The sequence below is a fragment of the Macrobrachium rosenbergii genome, chromosome 19, assembly GCF_040412425.1.
Source record: "Macrobrachium rosenbergii isolate ZJJX-2024 chromosome 19, ASM4041242v1, whole genome shotgun sequence".
NCBI classification, from domain to species: Eukaryota; Metazoa; Arthropoda; class Malacostraca; order Decapoda; family Palaemonidae; genus Macrobrachium; species Macrobrachium rosenbergii.
This window is the reverse complement of record NC_089759.1, coordinates 953,619-975,274: the sequence shown is the minus strand read 5'-3', so window position 1 is coordinate 975,274 and position 21,656 is coordinate 953,619.

The following is a 21,656-nucleotide window of genomic DNA, read 5'->3' as shown; positions in this document are numbered from 1 at the left end:
CCAGAGGATAAATGGTCAGTCTTATTACAGTGTTTTCTGACTGGTAAAGGAAGAAGTGCCTAGTTAGCCTTATCAGCTGATCAGTGTAAAGAGTACAAGGTACTTAAATACAATGTGCTACAAGTTTACCAGATGACCCCTGAATATTATAATGAAAGATTCAGATCTTTGAGAAAGGATGACCAGATAACTTTCTTGAATTATGCCTAAAAAGTAAGACGATGTTTCAAACGATGGTTGGACGCTGCTAAAGTTAAAACATTTGAAGATCTTGAAGAATTAGTTGTTCTTGAACAATATCTTAGGGAAATTCCTGAACACACAAGAGCCTATTTGAGAGAGAGAGGGGTGAATAAACTTGACAAAGCTGCTACACTCAGTGAAGATTACAATATCATCAGTAGCAGAAGGAACTATAATGTCAAGTGCCAGAATCAACGCACAGGTTTTGGGTCTCATCCAAATTTCAGGAGCAGATTTAATGGGAATCCTACAAGTGGTAATACCAAGTCAATGCAGGGTAATATCCCTCAGCAAGCTAATGTAAAATCCTCATATAATAATGTTGCAAGGCAATTACAGAAGCCTAGTGTTGTCTGCTACAAGTGTGGAAGAGCAGGACACTTCAGTTGGGAGTGTCATCAGACACATTGGCAGTCCAAACCAGTTGGTCAAGTAGTAAGAAATGACCAGGTGAAACAGACTACAAAGAACAATGTGGGGAGGAGTCAAACTCCAGTGAAGACTGAGACTAAACAAGCTGAGTGTTTGGCTACCAGTGGAAATGTAACCTCAAGCATGAGAGGCTGAGCAGTTTGGAGGCTTTTAAGCCATATATCTATGAGGGTACGCTGACAACTCCAGGAGGAAGTGTGCAGGTACCAGTCAAGGTGTTACATGATACAGGGAGCAACCATAGTGTGGTAGTCCGTGGTGCTCACCCCCCGTTGGAGAAGAATCTCACAGGAGATTCAGTTATTTTGAAGGGTATAAGAGGTAACTCCTATATGCTGCTTACACCTGTCATGTGAATTAGTGACAGGAGATGTTGATTTTGCTGTAAAGGACTCAATAAACCAGTAAACACCCAGCCAGTATGTCACTCAATTCCCCAGTCCTTACACTGGTGACCCCGGAGTGACCCGAAGGACCCAGCCGACCCAAGATGATGACCCACGCGCCGACAGACCATTTGCCGCCTCGCTGCTTCCCGCCGTTCCTGAGTTCTCAATAGAAGTCTGACCCTCCGAGATGACCCACCCCACCACCGGAGCCCTGGATGCCTCCTCCAGGAAACCTGAAGCCGCCCCCGCACTCGTACTGGACGAGCTGACCAATGAAGGACCAGCTACGTCATCCTTCAGCCGCTGCCGCCCCTCTCGAGCTGGCTACCAAGGATCAGCCGCCGTCATCCTTCAGCCCTCGAGCCGGCCACCGAAGGATCATCCGACGTCACCCTTCAACCCGCTCCCGTCCTCCTCGAGCTCCTGCTGGCCGGCGCCGCCCTTCAGCCTCCTACCTGCCCCTAGCCCAAGCCCTTCGAGCCAACTACAATTGTCGGCAAGACAATTTCCGCATCGATGCCTCGCTTGGGGGGGGGGAACATTGTAAGAGCCCATCGCCGTCTCTTCCAAACAATGACAATCAGATGTTACCCACGTCTTGGGGAGAGTATTTGTAAGAGCCCGACGCTGTCTCTTCCAAACACTTGTGTGTTCGTCAATCGTCGTCATCGGAGTGGACAGGACAAAACAGGAGCGTCTCGTTTTCTTTTCTCTACAGGAACGCGATTTCAACCATACAATATTTCCGTCTGTCTCTCCATTTCACATATATTATGCCCCTGCATTGTATCCATTAATCTGTCTTGAATCTCAAGCAATTGGCCATATGTAGAATTTCCTGGCCTTTCCACTGATGTATGTTTCATCACTGTATGTTAATCATGTCTCTTGATATCGCCATCTGTTTGTCTGCCGACAAACACAGATGTCTGAGCCTTTTATCTCTGTTTTACCTGTCTGTGTGTAGACGCTACATTACTGCTTGCACGCGTCAATAACATCTTCAAAGATTCTGTACATTTACCTCAGTAAGGAACAACCAATAAACCAGTAAACACCCAGCCAGTATGTCACTCAATTCCACAGTCCTTACAGGTCCTTCACTTGATCCTTCTGGTGCAGGTAAATCCTGTTTCTTCATTTTCAGACACAGTTTTCTTCATACTCCTGGTAGTTACACAACTTGGAAGCAGGTGGGGTTTTTTCTTCTCTAAATCTACCATAGGACTAATCCTCAACAGTTTGTCTGTCACTATAGAACAAGGAACAAATAGTACACCACCAATTTCATTACCCAGCAAAACATGCACACCTTCAACAGCTAGCGAGTCCTTTACAGCAAAATCAACATTCCCTGTCACCAATTCACAGGACAGGTGCAAGCAGCATATAGGAGTTACCTCTTCTCCCATACCCTTCAAAATAACTGATTCTTCTCCAACTGTGGGTGAGCACCACGAACTACCAAACTATGGTTACTCCCTGTTATTAACTCTTCGTAGCCTAATGAGGAATCACTGATAAGCTTGTGAGAGAGGTGCAAAATAATGAGCAGGGAGACAAGTACTGCTAATTTATTGATAAAAATTAGCTACTTATAAAGCAGGATGCAGATGTCTGCATAGTGCGCAGAGACCGCGGGTACAAAGATTTACAGGTGACCCGAGGTCAAACTAGTTCCTTAAAAAACAGGGCAAGTTCATACAGAAAACATAGTGATGAACAATGTCTGACATATGAAATAAATAACTTGTTACTTGTACATAATACATGATTGCTTGGAAAGACAACATATACATAGTTTATAATTGTGATGATAAATATGTATTCTGCTCAACCTTAGGTCATGGAAAGGCACTGCAGAAAACGGGATGGTCACCACAGAAAACGTGTTGAGCGGGGACTTTACAATACTCCGCCCCCTCAAGACGGAGGTAACGCCTGATTAAACCTGGTATCTCTTGGGGTGACGAAGGGGGCCTCTCTTTCTTGATGTCAACTGGAGAGGATGGTCGCCTTCCCCGATGTCTTCAGCAGTGGTTTGTTGTGGTGCATTTCCATCAGGTTTCTGGGTTTTCCAGGGACGCCCTCTCCTCCTTCCTGAGACCGGGGTTGTTTGAGGGGCTGCCATATCCTGCAGGAGATCTTGGGGTCCACCTCAGTTGCCCCCCTCCAGGAATGCGGGTTTGAGATGATCTATTGACAGCCAGTCTTCCCCCCATGGGTGGTACATCTCGGGGGGCATGAAGGGGGACGTCCTGTCAGTGAATGTCTTTTGGCAGAGGGCGAACTTTCCAACTCTGTCTCGGAGCCTCTGTACTCCTATGACGTCCCTGTTCTCTGCGACGAGTTTCCCTGGGAATACCAGTCTCTCCCCATAGACATTTTCTGCTGAGGAGGGATCGCCGTTAGCTCTGGGGGCAGTCCTCAACCAGAGGAGGACTCAGGGTAGCTGGTACTTCCAGTTTTCAGAAGAGCAACGAGCCATGAGGGACGCTTTCAGAGACCAGAGGAACCTTTCCACCATTCCGTTGGCTGCAGGGTTGTAGGTGGTGGTGCTGTGGTGAGTGGTCCCCATCAGACATGCCCTGGTGGTCCCCATTAGACATGCCAGGGCAGTCCACAGCTCGGACAGGAAAGCAGGTCCCGTTTGTCGTTATGTCATCCGGGACACCGAACCGGCTGATCCAGCTGGAGAGGAGGGCTTCCGTGCATGCACTGGAGGTGGCTTCTTCCATGGGCGTAGCTTCGGGCCACCTGGTGGAGTGGTCGATGACTGTCAGTAAGTATCTGGCTCCTCCTGATGGGGGAAGAGGTCCTACTACGTCGAAGTGGATGTGCCCACAACGTCTCTTTGGCTGGGGGAATTCGCCCACCCCAATTCAGTGTGCCGCCCCACTTTACTTGTCTGACACTGCATACATTGTCTTGACCAGGCCGTTGCGTCTTTCCGTATGCCATGCCAGACGAACTTCTCCATCAGCAGTCTGGCTATTGTCCTTCCGGAGGGGTGGGATGAGGCCGTGGATGATGTTGAAAACCAACCAGCATCTGGAGGCGGGTACCAGGGGGCGGGGGCGTCCGGTACTGATATCGCTCAGTAATGTTGATCCTTCTGAGCCGAAGGGCACGTCCTTCCACTTCAGCGACGTGATGGCTGTACGGTAGGCTGGGGTCTCAGGGTCAGCAGCTTGTTCGCAGGGAAGGTCCTCGTAGTCGATCCCGAGCTGTACGGAATCGATCTCGATCCTCGAGAGGGCGTCGGCTACTGGGTTCTTCCTGCCAGGAGGTATTTGATGGTACAGGTGAACTTCGCAACGGCTGCGAGGTGCTGCTGCTGCCTAAAGGACCATGTGTCCCCAGCTTCATGAAGGCGTGGACCAGTGGCTGGTGGTCGGTCCAAATCGTGAAGGGCGTCCCCTCCAGGAAGAACTTGAAGTGACGTAGCGCCTGGTATACTGCGAAGAGTTCCCGGTCGAAGGTGCTGTAGCGGGACTCGGTGGGGCTGAGCCTCCAGCTGAAGGAGGCAATGGGCTGAAGGGTCCCGCTGATGACTTGTTCCAGGACGGTTCCACAGGCGACGTTGCTGGCGTCCGTTGTCAGCTGGAGGGGAGCGTTGGGGTCCTGGTGAGACAAAGATGTTGCCTTGGTGAGGGCGGCCTTCATCAGGAGGAAGGCCTTCTGCTGGCCAGGGCCCCACACTAAGGTCTTTGGGCGACCCTTGAGGACCTCCATCAGGGGGGGCATGGTGTGCGCAATCCCCGGGATGAATCTCCTGTAGTAGTTGACCATTCCGATGAATTCTTGTACAGCCCTGATGGAGGTAGGGATGGGGAACTTCTTGACAGCCTCAACCTTCGACGACATTGGGCGGACGCCCCCTGGGGATATCTCGTGGCCCAGGAATTCCACCTTCTCAACACCGAAGGTGCACTTGTCGAACCTGACAACAAGGCCACTCTCCTGCAAGTGCTGCAGGACCTTCCAGATGTGCCGCAGGTGTTCCTTCTAGGATCTGGAAATAATTAGAATATCATCGACGTAGCAGACTCAGAAGTTCAGGTCCCCAAGGATGCTGTCCATCAACCTCTGGAAGGTCGCGCCCGCATTCCTCAGGCCGAAGGTGGAGAAGGTGAAGACGTAGGACCGGAAAGGCATGAAGATGGAGGTTTTGGGGATGTCTTCTGGCGCTACTGGTACCTGAAAATATGATTTTAAGAGATCTAACTTTGAGAATATTTTGGCCCCATGGAAGGAGGCCATTAGGTCCTGCATGTTTGGTAGAGGGTAGTGGTCAGGTTCTGTAGCAAGGTTGAGCCGCCTGTAGTCGCCGCAGGGCCTCCAGGTGCCGACCGCTTTCTGCACCATATGAAGGGGGGAGGCCCAGGGGCTGGGAGCCTTTCTGCATATGCCCATCCTTTCCATCTCAGCGAAGGCCTTCTTGGCCTCCTGAAGGCGCTGTGGGGGAAGCCTCTGGAACTTCGCGTGCGTCAGGGGGCCCTTTGTTTTGATGTGATGATATCCGTGTTTGGCAGGGGCCCCTGGCACCTGGCGAAGCTTGGGTTTGAAGACTTCCAGGAATTCCTTCAGGAGGGAACCATACTGGTGGAGCGCGATGGAACAGACGGCGGGCTCCCTGGGGCCCGGCGACAAGGACGGGGACTGGCAGGACTCAGTGTCCAGTAGGCATTTGCGGCCGACGTTGACTGCCAGTCCGAAGTGGGCGAGGAAGTCCGCACCCAGGAGCAGGGTCCTAACGTCCGCGACGATGAATTTCCGCCTGTACCTCTGGCCAAGGATGGAGATCGACAGGAGCTTGGTGCTGTAGGAGAGGATGGGGGACCCGTTGGCGGTCATCAGGGGGACAGTCGGGTCCGGCGGATGTCTGCAGTCCTCTCTTGAAGGTGGGAACACTGACCGCATGGCTCCAGTGTCAATCAACATCATCCTGCCGGAGATGGTGTCGCGGACGTAAAAGCCTACTGGTGCGGGGGCCCCGGGTGTTTCAGTTGCTGCTGCCATGGCAGCCTGTGTGGGTGGCCGCTCCTCTCCTGTTTTTTGGAGGGAAGAAAAGGCAGGGGGCTTCACATCTCTGGGCAGCTTTCCTGAACCTCTGGTGGTAATAGCAAAGCCCCGGCCTCTCCTTCTGCTGGTGGGATGACGGCCTCCATGGTGGGGTCCTCCGGCAGGAGGCAGTTGATGGGGTGTGCGGGCGTGGATACCCACTTTGCCGCCTTCGTGGAGTCCGTCAGCTGCTGCGCCACCCTGATCAGGTCCTCAATTGGCAGGGTGTATGCCTCTGTGATCAGACCTCCAGCAGTAGCTGCCGTAGGAAGATCTCCCTCAACAGGCTGATTTCTTTGTGCCTGCCGCTGCTGTCAGTCTCGGGGAGGAGGAGGTGGTCCTGGAGGGCATGCCACGTTTCCAAGAGGTTTCCCTCCTGCCGGGGGTTGAGGGCGAGATCGAGGGCGCGGGCAGCTCTCTCGGAGACCGGCAGGGAGCAGGTCTCAGCGAGAGTGGCTTTTAACTCCTGGAAGGTGGCGGGGCTCGACGTCATCACTAACCACGGGGCAATCTTCTTGTATATCCCCTCTGGGAGGGCGTTGATGGCGATGTCCGCCTTCAACACCTCGTCAGTTAGGCCTGCTACCCTGAATTGCCCCTCGACCCTGTAGAACCAGGACGCTGCATTTTGATGGGTGAATGGCGGCATCCTTATGCTGAGGGGTGCCTTTGGTTGGTCCGTCAGGGGGGTCATCGCGCGGGGTGCAGGTACCAGCGTGGAGGAGCGTGTAGGAGGGGGTTGTGCGAGGGAGGCGTCTGCCTCTGAGAAGTTCGCGGTAATTTGTATGTGGTTGGGAATGTCTGCGTCCATGCTCATTCCACGCTCTCATTTGGAGTGTGAGGGAACATTCGCGTCAATACACGCTTGGGAGCGTGCCATGTGGGTCAGCTAATGACGCCGGTGACCTGTCGACGAGGGTCAGTAATGCCCGAACGCTTTGTTAGAGCGCTGTAATTAGTCCATTAGGGGCGTGGGTTGGTTCATCGGGCCAAGACTTAGTCACCGTTTGGGTCCGTTAATGGCTTCTGGGAACCACTGTGAGAGAGGTGCGAAATAATGAGCAGGAAGACAAGTACTGCTAGTTTATTGATGAATAGATCTGCTTATAAAGCGGCGTGTGGACGTCTGCATACTTTGCAGAGACTGAGTACAAAGATATACAGGTGACCTGAGGTCAAACTATTTCTCTACAAAAACAGGACAGGTGCATACAGAAAACATAATGATTAAGTCAAAGAAGGAGGGGAAAACGGAAGATGCAGACGCCGCAGGAAAGACCGGAGCAGAAGAAGAAGAGGCTGGAGAGGAGACTGAAAAGGGAGCAACAGATAACCGAGAAGAAAACTTAGAATGAAAAGGACAGAAGGTACACCGAATCTGCCACCCCTCAATAATCCTGAAACATATCCAACATGAATTATGGACACTACTGTGTCACATACTCTCTAATGTTAAGAGAAAACATTAAAAAAAAAAATAACCTCTCACCATAGGTCTGTACCCATCGAAAAACCCAGCAATCCGCCTCATATTCCGCCACATCCAATTGCAGGTCCCGCAAACTACTTTAGAAGCCAAAAGGACACACCAGAATCTGCCTTACTAGATGGAGGAGTAGAAAACACAGGGAAGGGGGAACTAGAGTAGGAGATTCAGAAACAGTCGGAAGTGAGTTAGGAGCAAAAGCAGAAGGATTCTGCAGCACCGTAACTGAAACATTTGCAATTCTAGGCCAGCTGTCCGCGGTGAGCTAGCCTATGGCAATTGATGTTTTCCTATGTCATTATACCTGCTGAACAAGAATTTAAAATCACAATTTTTAAAAGTAAATTGTATTTTTCTTAACTATATAAACCCGAGGTCCTTTACATTAGGAATTACTTTCAGCGTAGGCTGGAAACGGCCGTTGAACTTTCAAACAAGGTGGTTAGGCAGTTAACTACCGTCCGGGAGGCGGGGGTACCGCCTGCCCGGATGTAAACATTCCAATTTGCCTTTCGGCCCAGGTATCAGATTGAGGGGTGGCATGAGGTGGGCATAAGATGTAAAGGACCTCAGGTTTGTATAGTTTGGAAAAATACAATTTACTTTTAAAAATTGTGATTTGTTCCAACACAATATACAAACCCTCGGTCCTTTACATTAGGAAGACTCACTGGTTGGAGGGAGGAATCTGAGTGAGTCTCCTGAACTGACTGGAGTTCACCACCTTGTCTTCCCTTCCTGGTCAATAGAGCGAGGAAGAGAAAACTGCCCCTGACAAAGTGATCGGGTTGTAAGAAATGCAGGATCGGTTGTCAGACTTCTGGGTCCCTTTGCATGAAAGAGGAATTGTCAGTTCATGTAAAGTAGGCTAGGAAGAACTTGGAGTCAGATGACATTAAGGCAGTCACAAGCATTGGGTTTGTCTTATAGTCATGGTCTCCCTCGCCCCCTTGCCAGAGGAAGGAGTGGGGTTGCTTCTATCAACCTGAACAGAAAATAGACCGGGAGCTCCCATTGGGTGCTCACCTGCATCGACCGCCAGATCCAGCATGTAACGGCACGTCCGCTCCCTGCCCGTAGGAAGAGAGCCACTGCCCGTAGGAAGAGAGCCAGGATAGGGAGAAAGAAGAGAGTCCACTCACTCTACATTCATGCTCCCAATCACAACCGTACATCTTAGGCGAGATGCAACCTGTCCTGTTAGAGGAGCTGGGTAAGCTACACAACTTGTTGAGCAGCCACCACAGGACCCAAGGAAAAAGTGTCCAAGGACTTGTGAGCAACATCCCAGAGGTAGGAGGAGGTGAAGGCGGTATGTTGGGACCACACACCTGCCTTCAGCACCTGCACAACCAACATGTTCTTCCGGAATGCGAGAGACGGACCAATGCTGTGGACTTTGTGAGCTCTCGGACGAAGCGTACTGGTGTCGTCTTCTCCTGCAGCAGAATATGCTCTCCTTATCATCTCATGAAGCCAGAAGGAGATGGTGTTCTTGGACACTTCTTTCTTGGTCAAGCCAGTACTAACGAAGAGTCGTCGACACTCAGGCCGGAGACGTCGAGTCCTCTTCAGATAGCACCGCAGCACTAACAGGACACAGTAGCATCTCGTCTGGTTCATTACCTACAAAGTCCTCTAGGGAGGGGATCGTGAAGGACTTGAACCGTGCGTCAGGGACCGAAGGATTCTGAGTCTTTGCTACGAAATCCGGGACGAAATCGAGCGCAACTGATCCCCATCCCCTCGAGTGTTTAACATTGAAGGAAAATCCGTGTAGTTAGCCAACTCTCTTCACTGATGCCAGAGCCAGCAGGAAGACAGTCTTGAGGGTCAGATCCCTGTCTGACGACTCTCGTAAAGGCTCGTATGGTGCACGAGTCAGGCTCCTTAAAATGAGAGTCACATCCCACGCAGGGGGCCTGAGATCCCTGGGTGGGCAAGACCTTTCGAAGCTTCTCATCAGTAGGGAAATCTTGAAGGAGGAAGAGATGTCTACTCCTTTCAGGCGCAAGGCTAGGTCGAGTGCGGCACGGTAGCCTTTTACAGCTGAAACGGAAAGAAGCTTCTCTCGGCGAAGGAAGACGAGGAAGTCCATGACCTGCTGAATAGTAGCTCCGACTGGAGAGATACCCCGTCGACGACACCAACCACAGAAGATGGACCACTTTCCCTGGTATACCGCTGCGGAGGATCGTCTGAGGTACCCTGCCATCTCTGTTGTTGCGCGACGCATAAAGCCTCTCACTTGCAGGAGATGGTGGATAACCTCCAGCCATGAAGACACTGGGACTGCACTGCCTGGTGGTACCGCTCTACATGGGGTTGACACAGCAGGTTGGGCCAGTGGGGGATCTCTCTTGGCACTTCGGAGAGGAGAGCTAGCAGGTCGGGATACCAAACAGCCTGCGGCCATTTGGGTGCCACCAGAATCATCCTGAGATTCGGAGTGATCATCACTTGGTTGATCACTTGGTGAATCAGACAGAACGGAGGAAAGGCGTACACGTCAAGGTTGTCCCACGGGTGCTGGAACGCGTCCTCCGCAGCGGCCCATGGGTCTGGCACGACCGAGCAGAAGACCTGGAGTTTTCTGTTGTGCCAGATGGCAAACAAGTTGATGACTGGACGCCCCCACAGGTCAAACAGCCTTTCCGTCACTTCCGAGTGAAGGGACCATTCGGTTCCTATCACTTGATTCTGGCAGCTGAGCTTGTCTGCCATGACATTCCTCTTGCCTGGAATGTACCTGACTGACAGCTCTACCGAGTGAGCCACGGCCCACTCATGCACCTGCATTGTCAACTGGTGGAGTGGGAGGGACACTAGGCCCCGCCCCGCTTGTTGATATATGCCACTACCGTGGTATTGTCACTCATCAGTACCACGGAGTATCCCATCACTCGATCCCAGGAACTCTTGGATAGCCAGGAAGTCTGCCTTGAGTTCCAGGATGTTGATGTGAAGGTGCTTGTTGTCTCGGTGCCACACTCCTGAAGTCAGCAACTCCTCCAAGTGTGCGCCCCATCCCTTGGTCGATGCATCTGAGAACAGCAGCATGTCCAGAGGGGGAGTATGCAGGGATACTCTTATCAAGAGGTTCCTGTCATCCATCCACCAGCGAAGGTCCTCTCTCACCTCCTCGGAAAGAGGAATGAGGAAGGACTGGGGTTCTTGGGACTAGGATCAATACTCCTTTAGCCTCCATTGTAGAGACCGCAGGTGAAGACGCCCATGAGGTACTAGCTTCTCCAGCGACGACAGGTGACCGATGACGACTTGCCATTGCCGGGCTGGCTGCTCCTGTCGTGACAGGAACAGCTGTGCTGCCTGCCTGAACCTGCTGATACGAGAGTCCGAGGGAAAGACTTTCGCTGCCACCAAGTCTATCTGCATGCCCAGGTACTTTATCCTCTGCCTGGGGGGTGAGATCTGACTTTTCGAGGTTCACCAAGATCCCAAGATCGCAGCAAAACATGAGGAGTCGATCCCCCTTCTGTAGCAACTGCGAGCGGGAGCTCGCCAGGACGAGCCAATCGTCGAGATACCTCAATAGACGTATCCTGTGTGTGGACCCAAGCTGACACCAGAGAGAAGACTCATGAATACCTGGGGAGTGGTCGAGAGCCCGAAGCAGAGTGCCCTGCATTGGAAGACTGTCTCCCCAAGGATAAAGCGGAGGTACTTGCGAGAGGACGGATGAATGTGTATTTGGAAATACGCATCCTTTAAGTCCGCCGTAAGCATGAAGTCGTTCTCTCTGATGGAAGCAAGCACTGATCGCGCTGTTTCCATCGTGAACCGAGTCTGGCGAATGAATCGGTTCAGGGGAGTGACGTCTATGACTGGTCTCCATCCCCCTGTGGCTTTCTCTATGAGAAGTATACGGCTGTAAAAGCCTGGAGACTGGTCCGACACGACTTCCACAGCACCCTTGCTCATGCTCAACATGGCTTGCACTTCTTGCTACATTGCGGTGTCCTTCGGAGATACTTGGACGTATGTGAGGAGATGGACCGGAGAATAAGTGAGGGGAGGCCAAGACTCGAAGGGTAGTAGATATCCCCTCCCGAAGGACGTCTACTATCCAGGTCTCGGCTCTGTGTCACTGCCATGTTGCCCGATGGCTCGACAGGAACCCCCCCACCTTTGGTAGCATTTGGGGGGAGGGAACGCTGCCCCTAGTGTTTTCCCTTCTTCCCCTTGCCCCCTTTTCCGGATTGGAAAGCGGGTTGAAAGGGGCGGGAAGACCCGCTCTTTCTAGAGGAAGAAAGCTGGGTGTTTCCATGGGACCCCTTCGAAGACTGGGGCTTCTTAGGGGCTGAGGAAGTGCCAGCCTGGCCCAAGGGCCTGGTTGCAGTGGAACGTGAAGAGCCAGAGGTCTTGGCCACCGCCTGGTGGACAAGCCGGTTGCTGTCATTGCCCCGGTGCTTCTCCACCGCAGCGTCCACCAACTCCCTAGGGAAGAGAGAGGCGGAACCCAGCAACAGTCCATTCCGCAGGGTCACTGACGACTTGGGTCCTACAGACCTGGAGAAGCGAGAGAGAACAGCGTCTCTTCGCTTCAGGACCAGGTTAGCCCACAGGTTTGCCGTCTGGTGGGCTAGGTAGGAGATAGCCCTACCCCCAGACTGGTATAGTCTCCCAAAGGCGGATTCCTCCCCGGGTACGACAGCGCCCGGGGAAGCAGCTACCTTCGATACTGTGAAGGACCACAGATCGAGCCAGGAGACTGCCTGGAAGGCTGCCATGGCAGTGGCTTCCAGGGTTACGGTTTCTTGCTGAGAGAGGGAGATGCTCTCTGCAGTAAGTTGCTGCAACCAAAGACCTGGATCCAGACGAACCAGGTCTGGGTCAACCTGTTCAGGCGCCAATGCCCTCTCCAATGGTGCATAGAAGCGCTTCTGGCGAGGCAGAGGAGGAGGAAGAAGCTTGTCCGGGAGGTTCGATCTAAGCGAATTGTCCCGCCCAGACACAAGACCATTCACCTGATTGAGGACCCCTTCAGCAAGCGTGGACCATGGCAGCCCCACCGAAGCCTTGGGTTCCTTCTTGGGTCCCCAGTAGGATTCGAGGCGTGACAGACAATCCACAGATGAGGCCGTGGTCCCTTCCCCGAGGTCACTGTGCTAACAAATCAGCGCAATAACCTCAGCAAACGTCCTCTGTATCTTGGGGGTGTCTGCATCCTGGGGGAGAGGACCTTCGAGTCCTTCCAAGATGCGGTCCTCCCGATCTACTCTCCCTGCAGGTGGGAGAACCTTGGCAGACCCCCATGATCCTTCCTGCACCACGCGGGCGTAAGACCTGGTCGAGCCAAGGACTGAGCCAGGTACATACGCCCCCGAGGTAGAACTCTGGGGAGAAAACTCGCCAGAGTTCTTCCTGTCCGACTCGTGCCCCTTGGAAGGAGCCCAGGAGGTAGAGGGGACAGGCAAGGAGGATTGGGTGCTCCAACTGGCCTTGCTGGTAGAACCAACTGGGGCAGCGGGCCAGGAGCGGTCACCAACCAGCAGTGGTGACGGCAGCCCGGGTCGAGGAGAGTGCTTACGCCTAGGCGAAGCAGTCTCCCAAGGAGAGCAGAGTGGCTCGCGTGAGGCAAGCCGTGCACTTACCTCCCCTGAGCCAGGCTGGCCACGCAGACGTGGCCGGGGACTGGAAGGAGTCGAGCCCGCAGCTGGCTGGGGTGAGCTTGAGCTGTCCTCTAGATACAACCCAGTCTTCTTCAAGGGACCGAAGCACTTTCCCGGGAACCTGGCTTGGCACTCAAGGAAGTACCAGCAGGAAGAGTCAGGGCACCTGCATGCCTGGACTCTTTCTCTCGCCCCACGCCATGGTCTGTACGGAGAGAGGTTTCTCCCGTACCAGACTGGGGTACCCGGGTCTCCTTGGAAACCCGGGTACTCAGAGCGACTCGCGCACAAGTGTCCGACGTGGACCCACTGGCCTTAAAAGCAGGTTTCTTCGGCGCAGCAGGGGGAGTGCGGACCGTGGTCTGCACGCCCTTGGCTCCCGATGCAACTGACCCGGGGGCCAGAGCAGTGGTTCCCTGATCCGTGGATCAGTAAGAGCCAGCAAGAGATCCCACTGCCTCCCCTCTGGAAGGAGGCAGTCCCTTAGAGGTCTCGGTGAGAGACTTCTTTGATGAGGGGGAGAGGCAGGCTTCTTCTTCTTTGGCTGGGTAGCCTCAGAAGAAGAAGAGGAAGAAGAGGTAGCAGACAAAGACGAAGACAACGGCGAAGACGAAGACGACACCTTTCTCGACCTCTCTTCTTTGACTACTTCTTCGCTATCTTCCTCAGGACTGAAGTCAGGTCCCCAAACCATGCAGGAGCAGCCAAAGAGTCAGGAGCAACCCGGGGGGGCACAGCAGCAGGCACAACCCGGGCAACGTAGACAGTGTTCGGGCCAGCAGTTACCGGGGCAGGAACGTCAGCACAGTAGCCAGGAACATGCAGAGGAGGAGCCAGGGATGAAGGCACAGGTGGCGCGCGAGCAGCCAGATCGGGCTGAGAGACAGGGAAGCGAGGAGCCGGAACCATAGTCATGAACGGGCCAGGGTCAGCAACAGGGGCAGGCAAAGTCAGATAGGCTATGGCACCGACGACATCACCATATAGGAGGGCCCAGGTCGTGAGAGCGGGGCCAGGGACCCAGGAGGCAGCGGCACAGGATGGTGAGAGGCAGGAGAAGCCGAAACCTGGGTATCCAGGTGTGAAGCCACCGACACAGGCAGCTTCGCGAAAGCAGACATGGTGACAGTCATGGTGGTGGTAGCGGTAGCCGAATGAGTCATCACTGGAGCACCAGACAGTTGAGACACCAGGCCATCCAGTGACGGAACGCCAGGTAGACCCAAGTGTAACCAGGCCGAGGATAAGTCTGATACCTGGTCCGTATCCACCCCTAAACCTGAGGAAACAGTTGGGTTGAACTGGGAAGTCTTTGCTTGTTCTGGGGGAAAAATTTTCCCCCCAGCTCGAGAAGAGACCTCCAGGAGGATGTCCTGATCAACCGGCCCCCCACGCCCTTCCACACTAGATGAAACGAATGAGGAAGGGGAGGGGGAGTCCTCACCCGAGGGAGAGGGAGCAAGCAGGGGAAGTTCGCAGGGAGGGAGAAACGATCCCGACACATTAGCCACCACTGGAGTCGTCGGGGGTGTGTTACCCTCGGATGATTCCTTGGTAGGCTTCCGACGGTAGCGTTTCCTTCCTTTGAACCTCTTCCATTGCTTGGGAGACCAGGAACAACACTCGCTACAAGGAGCGTCGTGCAAACACACACTTCCCCTGCAAGTTGGGCAAAGGGCGTGAGGACCATGTCGACGCTAGAACGAAAGGTGTTATATTTCTTACCTTCTATCCCAGGACACACACGCTGGGGATAGGAGGGTTTAGAAGGTTATCAACATTCATCCTCAAAAAAAGAAAGGAAATTTCCCACCAAAAAGCTGAAGGCCAGTCAGGCAGAGAGTGAAGAACAACGTCTGCATTCCACGACAGCCTAAAGCAAATTAGAATGTTTACATCCGGGCAGGCAGTACTCCTGCCTCCCAGAGGGTAGTTAACTGCCTAACCACCTTGTTTGAAAGTTCAACGGCCGTTTCCAGCCTACACTGAAAGTAATTCCCTAATGTAAAGGACCGAGGGTTTGCATATTGTGTCGGAACAAATAATATTTTGTCGGTCGGCTGTAACTAAAATGTAATTGACCCTTGAAAACTGCACGTCTGTACCAGTGGGTCGCACACAGTCAAGGGTAAATTACAGTTTAGCAGCAGCCGACCGGCAAAATATTACCCTAAACTCTTGTAAAGCAAGTAAAATAACAGAAAAATGTCAATTGCCATAGTCTAGCTCCACTGCACACTATTCAAAGCTTTCGTAAACGGGAAACAAAACATTACCATTTCCGTTTTCAACTTGGGTGGCCTCTATGGGTCGCTGTGGCAGAACGACGCTGTGCACCTTATCTGCATTTTTAAAGATTCCTGCAAGCTTGTATGTTCTGGCAAGAGGTAATTACTTTAAATTCTCGTTCAGCAAGTAACATAACTCAGGAAAACGTCAATTACCAGTCTCTCGCCAAGTGCAGAAAACCGGCAGCTGCTGATTGGTGAACTGAAAGCTAGCGCATGTGTCTTAAGGCTTAGAATCAGTAGTACTAGTAATGAATGAAAAGTGCCTTTGGAACAGCTCCCACTATCCATTTATTTCTTCTTTTTACACTTGTTTTTCATTCCAAATAACATATATAACAAGAAATACAACAATAAGGTACCCAAACCTATTCCCAAGTTATTTACCCCACCAAAAACTCCGAATTCCCAACGGGCCTCCCCTGACTGTTAGCTATTCTCTAAAGGGTTTTACCACATCAGTTTCTAAGATAATTTACAGCTTAATTACAGCGAAGCAACAAAATATTACTTTAAATTCTTGTTCAGCAGGTAAAGTTCTATAGAAAAACGTCAACTGCCATAGCCTAGCTCACCACAGACAGCCGGCTTAGATCTACCGAAACACTGACTTGCGACTGAGCCAGACCGAAAAGAAGCGATGAAGGAGAAACTTTTTCCAGAGCACAAAAACCACTCGAACCCGAAACCGGAACCCGTCCAGGAGAACGACTCTGCACCCTTAATACCTTCTCCTCACTACCAAACCCAAACCTATCCTCCTTTACCACACCTAGAGCTTGATCCTGACTAACATTATCAACATTAAATTTACCAATACTACAAGGGGGTTGGGGTTGGGGAATCCTTCACTGCCTGCTCCGCGTCGAGGGGGCCGGCAGACCCTACTCACTCGGAGGCTTGCAGTTCTGCCATTACCATCAGCATCCATTAGGGCTGTTTCTGGAACAGGCAGGGGAGCTGAAAAAGAAGGATTGGTAGAACTATATAGTAGCTCTGCGGCGCCGACGGCACTATAACTTGACTTTTTCTACAGTTTTTTGGTTGCTAATTATGAATTTACCTTTCATTTTTGGTGCTCGAGTCTAATTAACCTGTAATTAACCCTGAAGTTCATCCAACAAGTAGGGGACCCGATGGGAAGGGGGGTTATGGGTGGGGTATACCCCAGGGACAGGTGATCTGTACCCCCTCAACCAACAAGCTAGGGCACCCGATTGGAATGCGGGGTTCTGGATGGGGTATACCCCCGGGAGAGTGTTAGATGGCTATGTAACGGCTCCCCCGCTTGTTTCTGCCCTACAATTTAGGGGACCCCTAGGGAAAGTGGGGTTATGGGTGGGGTACACTGCTGGGGATGAGAAACCGACCAAAATCTACATTTTATGGCACCCCAGACATGAGAAACTACGAAATAAACAGAGAACAAACAAGAACATTAAGTGAGCCGACACAAAGACAAACCCCACCATTACTACTGCCTTCCCAAACATTTATAGGGGAGCCATCTGTTCATACCTCAGCCTCCTACTGAGGAAACTCCGAGATTGGGGAGCTAACCCCCCGCAAACCCCTAACCAACCAATCACGTTGCACTGTTAGCGCCTTGCTAAGGAAAACCCCCTAATCTTTACTGCTTAAAATTGCTAACATGCCTTCCTACAAGGGGGGGACTGTCCCATCTTTCCGGGGTTCACATACGCGTCCTACACAAGACACCGGACAATTACGTCCCTTGTGGATGGTCCATATCACGTCTGTCGACTGCAATAAACTGTTGACATGTTTTCCTCACACACTGCACTGACACACCATGCATACAGACCTCCCAAATTATAAGTTAACTCAACAGGTAAGGAGACATTCACAAATCTTTGAGTTTACACTTAACTTTTGCACACCCCGGCTGTGCTTGCTGTCACTTGATGCAACATAGTTGTCCCCCCGAACCAGTACTGAACGTGTCACAGTCAAGTTTCAACGCCCCCTGCCTACTACTGGTCACAAAGAAATGCATTTACCCCCCAACCCAGTACTAAACTCGGCAAAAGTCTATTTGTGCTCCCCCAAAAAAAAAACAATTTCTCCAAACTTATTTTTCACGCCCCAACTCAGTTTCTTTACTTCTCCCCAAAGCCACATATGCATATACCCCCAACCCAGTACTGAACCCGGCGAAAGCGTATTTGTGCCCCCCCCCAAAAAAACAGTTTCCCCAAACTAATTTTTCACACCCCAGCTCCGTTTCTTTACTTTCCCCCCAAAGCCACAAATCTTTGGGTTTACTTTTATAAGTTTCTCCGCCCTTGGTTGCCCTACTGTCACTTGTTGCAACACAGGTATTCCCCCCCTCCAGCCAGTACTGAACGCGGCGCAGGAAATTGCAATGCCCCCTGCCTATATAAGAGGTGCAAAAGAAACGAGCAGGTAAAAGTTACTGCTGATTTATTCAAGGTCCAGGCGGTTTATATAGCGGTCAACTGGCGTCGGGCCGCGGAAGACAATGGAAGCAAGGGTGACCTGAGGTCGATAACAATTAATAAATAAATACAGCAAACGAGTACAATATACAATGTAACAATAGACAGAATTAAAGTTGAGTATAATCTTGATGCCTGCGAAAGAAGAAATACACGGTACACAGTTGATGAACAGATAAATAATTGCATACACAGTTTAAGCAATTGAATTTTTATGTGACCTGGCCCAGCAGCGTGACAAATCATAGGTACAAAGAAAATGGGCCGTCATCAAAGAAAACTTGCTTAGCGAGGACTTTACAAACATGATCAGCATAGACTGTACAACATGGCTTTACACCTATACCAGTCACGGGGAAATGCATTTACCCAGCCAATCCAGTACTAGACCTGGCGAAAGTGTAAAGCTCCGTTCCTTTACTTTCCCCCCAAACCCACAAATTTAGTTTACTTTTGTAAGTTTTCCCGCCCTTGGTTGCACTCACTGCCACCTGTTGCAACACAGGTATCTCCCCCAAGCCAGGATTGAACATGGCACAGGGAAATTCCAATGCCCCCTACCTATACCAGTCACGGGAAAATGCATTTACCCCGCCAACCCAGTACTAAACTCGGCGAAAGTGTATTGTATCCCAGAAAAAAATAGTTTCCCCGACACATTTTCCACACCTCAACTCAGTTTCTTTATCTTCCGTTTAAAGCCAAAGAGCTTCCACCTTCCCCCTCCCCCCCCAACCCAATGTAAGTGTATATGTGGCCCAAAAAAACCAAATCCTTCAAAGACATTTTTCACACCCCAGCTCTGCATCTTTGCTTCACGTCTGAACTGCAAGTTTACCCCATAAATAAGGATTTTCCCCAGGCACACCCTTTAAACAGCAACCTCAGTACTGAACAGGCCAAAAGTAATTCTGTAACCCCACAAAAAAAAAAAAATTATTCTCCCCAACGCAATTTTTCACACCCCGAGTTGGTTTCATTGCTTTACTGTCATAGCCTATGTCAAGCCTTTTCAGCCGAACCATTCCTGTTACCGCCGCCTAAGTTTCCCTCTTCTCCCCCAAGTTCCTCACCCATTCCCTCCCCCCAACACCTATTGCACCAAAACCGCCCACATTTCACCCCCCGTAACCCACCACACCCCTTATCTGCTACCCACGCCTACCCAACATAACACGCTTTTTGCATGTTTAACTTCAGTACAATGGCTGAATCTGTTCCGTCCACTTCGTGCCAATCTGAGCCGTTAACTCGGCACACACTACCACTAACTTGCGGTAACTGCTATGCCAGTTACCGTAACTTTTCCGCACATTACTTAGGCAGGTACGAATGATTAATAAGGCTGTGCCAGGACCATAGACTCCTCAAAACTCAGTGCTTTTGTCCCCACTGCGGCAGGGAGTGCCGCCTTGACCTCCACAGAAGGGCTTTCAGGTGCGACAGGACCTACGGACCAGCGAAGAAGGGCTGGAAGAGGTGCAACTTTTACCAGTCACTGTTCCACAAAAGAATTTTTAAAGTAAATTGTATTTTTCCTAACTATACAAACCCAAGGTCCTTTACATTAGGGGATTACTTTCAGGCGTAGGCTGGAAACGGCCACTGAACTTCAAACAAGGTGGTTAGGCAGTTAACTACTGTCCGGGAGGCGGGAGTACCGCCTGCCCGGATGTAAACATTCCAATTTGCCTTTCGCCCCAGGTATCAGATTGAGGGGTGGCATGAGGTGGGCATAAAGTGTAAAGGACCTCGGGTTTGTATAGTTAGGAAAAATACAATTTACTTTAAAAATTGTTATTTGTTCCGACACAATATACAAACCCTCGGTCCTTTACATTAGGAGACTCACTGATTGGAGGGAGGAATCTGATAAAGTCTCTCTGAACTGACTGGAGTTCACCACCTTGTCTTCCCTTCCTGGTAGTGAGCGCGAGGAAGGGAAAAACTGCCTCTGACAAAAGATTGGGTTGTAGGAAACGCAGGATCAGTTGTCAGACTTCTGGGTCCCTTTGCATGAAAGAGGAGACGTCAGTTCATGCAAAGTAGGCTAGGAAGAATTTGACGTCGGATGACAATAAGGCAAATTCAAGCATTGGGTTTGTTTTGTCTTATAGTCATGGTCTCCTTCCTCCCCTTGCGAGAGGAAGGAGTGGGGTTGCTTCTATTAACCTGAATGGAAATAGCACGGGAGCTCCCGTTATGTGCTTACCTGCCTCAATCGCCAGATCCAGCTTGTAACGGCACGTCTGCTCCCTGCCCATGGGAAGAGAGCCAGGATGGGGAGAAAGAATAGAGGCCAGTCACTCCACATTCAACCTCCCAATCACAACCGTACAACTTAGGCGAGATGCAACCTGTCCTGTTAGAGGAGCTGGATAAGCTACACAACTTGTTGAGCAGCCACCACAGGACCCAAGGAAAAAGTGTCCAAGGACTTGTGTGCAACATCCCGGAGGTAGAAGGAGGTGAAGGTAGTCTGCTGGGACCACACGCCCGCCTTCAGCACCTGTGACACCGACATATTCTTCCGGAATGCGAGGGACAGACCAATGCTGCGGACCTTGTGAGCCCTCGTACGAAGCGTACCGGTGTTGTCTTCTCCTGCAGCAGAGTACGCTCTCCTTATCGTCTCACAAAGCCAAAAAGAGATGGTGTTCTTGGATACTTCTTTCCTGGTCAAACCAGTGCTAACGAAGAGTCATCGACACTCAGGCCGGAGGCGCCGAGTTCTCTTCAGATAGCCGCAGCACTCTAACAGGACACAGTAGCATCTCGTCTGGTTCATTACCTACAAAGTCCTCTAGGGAGGGGATCGTGAAGGACTTGAACCGTGCGTCAGGGACCGAAGGGTTCTGAGTCTTCGCTACGAAATCTGGGACGAAATCGAGCGTAACTGATCCCCATCCCCTCGAGTGTTTAACATCAAAGGAAAGTCTGTGAAGCTCGCCAACTCTCTTCTCCGATGCCAGGGCTAGCAAGAAGACGGTCTTGAGGGTCAGATCCCTGTCTGACGACTCTCGTAAAGGCTCGTATGGTGCACGAGTCAGGCTCCTTAGGATGAGAGTCACGTCCCACGCAAGGGCCTGAGATCCCTGGGTGGGCATGACCGTTCGAAGCTTCTCATGAGTAGAGAAATTTTGAAGGAGGAAGAGATGTCTACTCCTTTCAGCTGTAAGACTAGGCCGAGTGTGGCACGGTAGCCTTTCACAGCTGAAACGGAGAGAAGCTTCTCTCGGCAAAGGAAGACGAGGAAGTCCGTGACCTGCTGAACAGTAGCTCCGACCGGAGAGATACCCCCTCGACGACACCAACCACAGAAGACGGATCACTTTCCCTGGTATACTGCTGTGGAGGATCTTCTGAGGTATCCTGCCATCTCTGTTGCTGCACGGCGCGAAAAGCCTCTCACTGGCAAGAGATGGTGGATAACCTCCAGCCATGAAGACACAGGGAATGCACTGCCAGGTGGAACCGCTCTGCGTAAGGTTGACGCAGGAGGTTGGGCCAGAGGGGAATCTCTCTCGGTGTCTCGGAGAGGAGAGCTAGCAGGTCTGGGTACCAAACGGCCTGGGGCCATTTGGGTGCCACCAGAGTCATTCTGAGATTCGGGGTGATCATCACTCGGCAAATCAGACAGA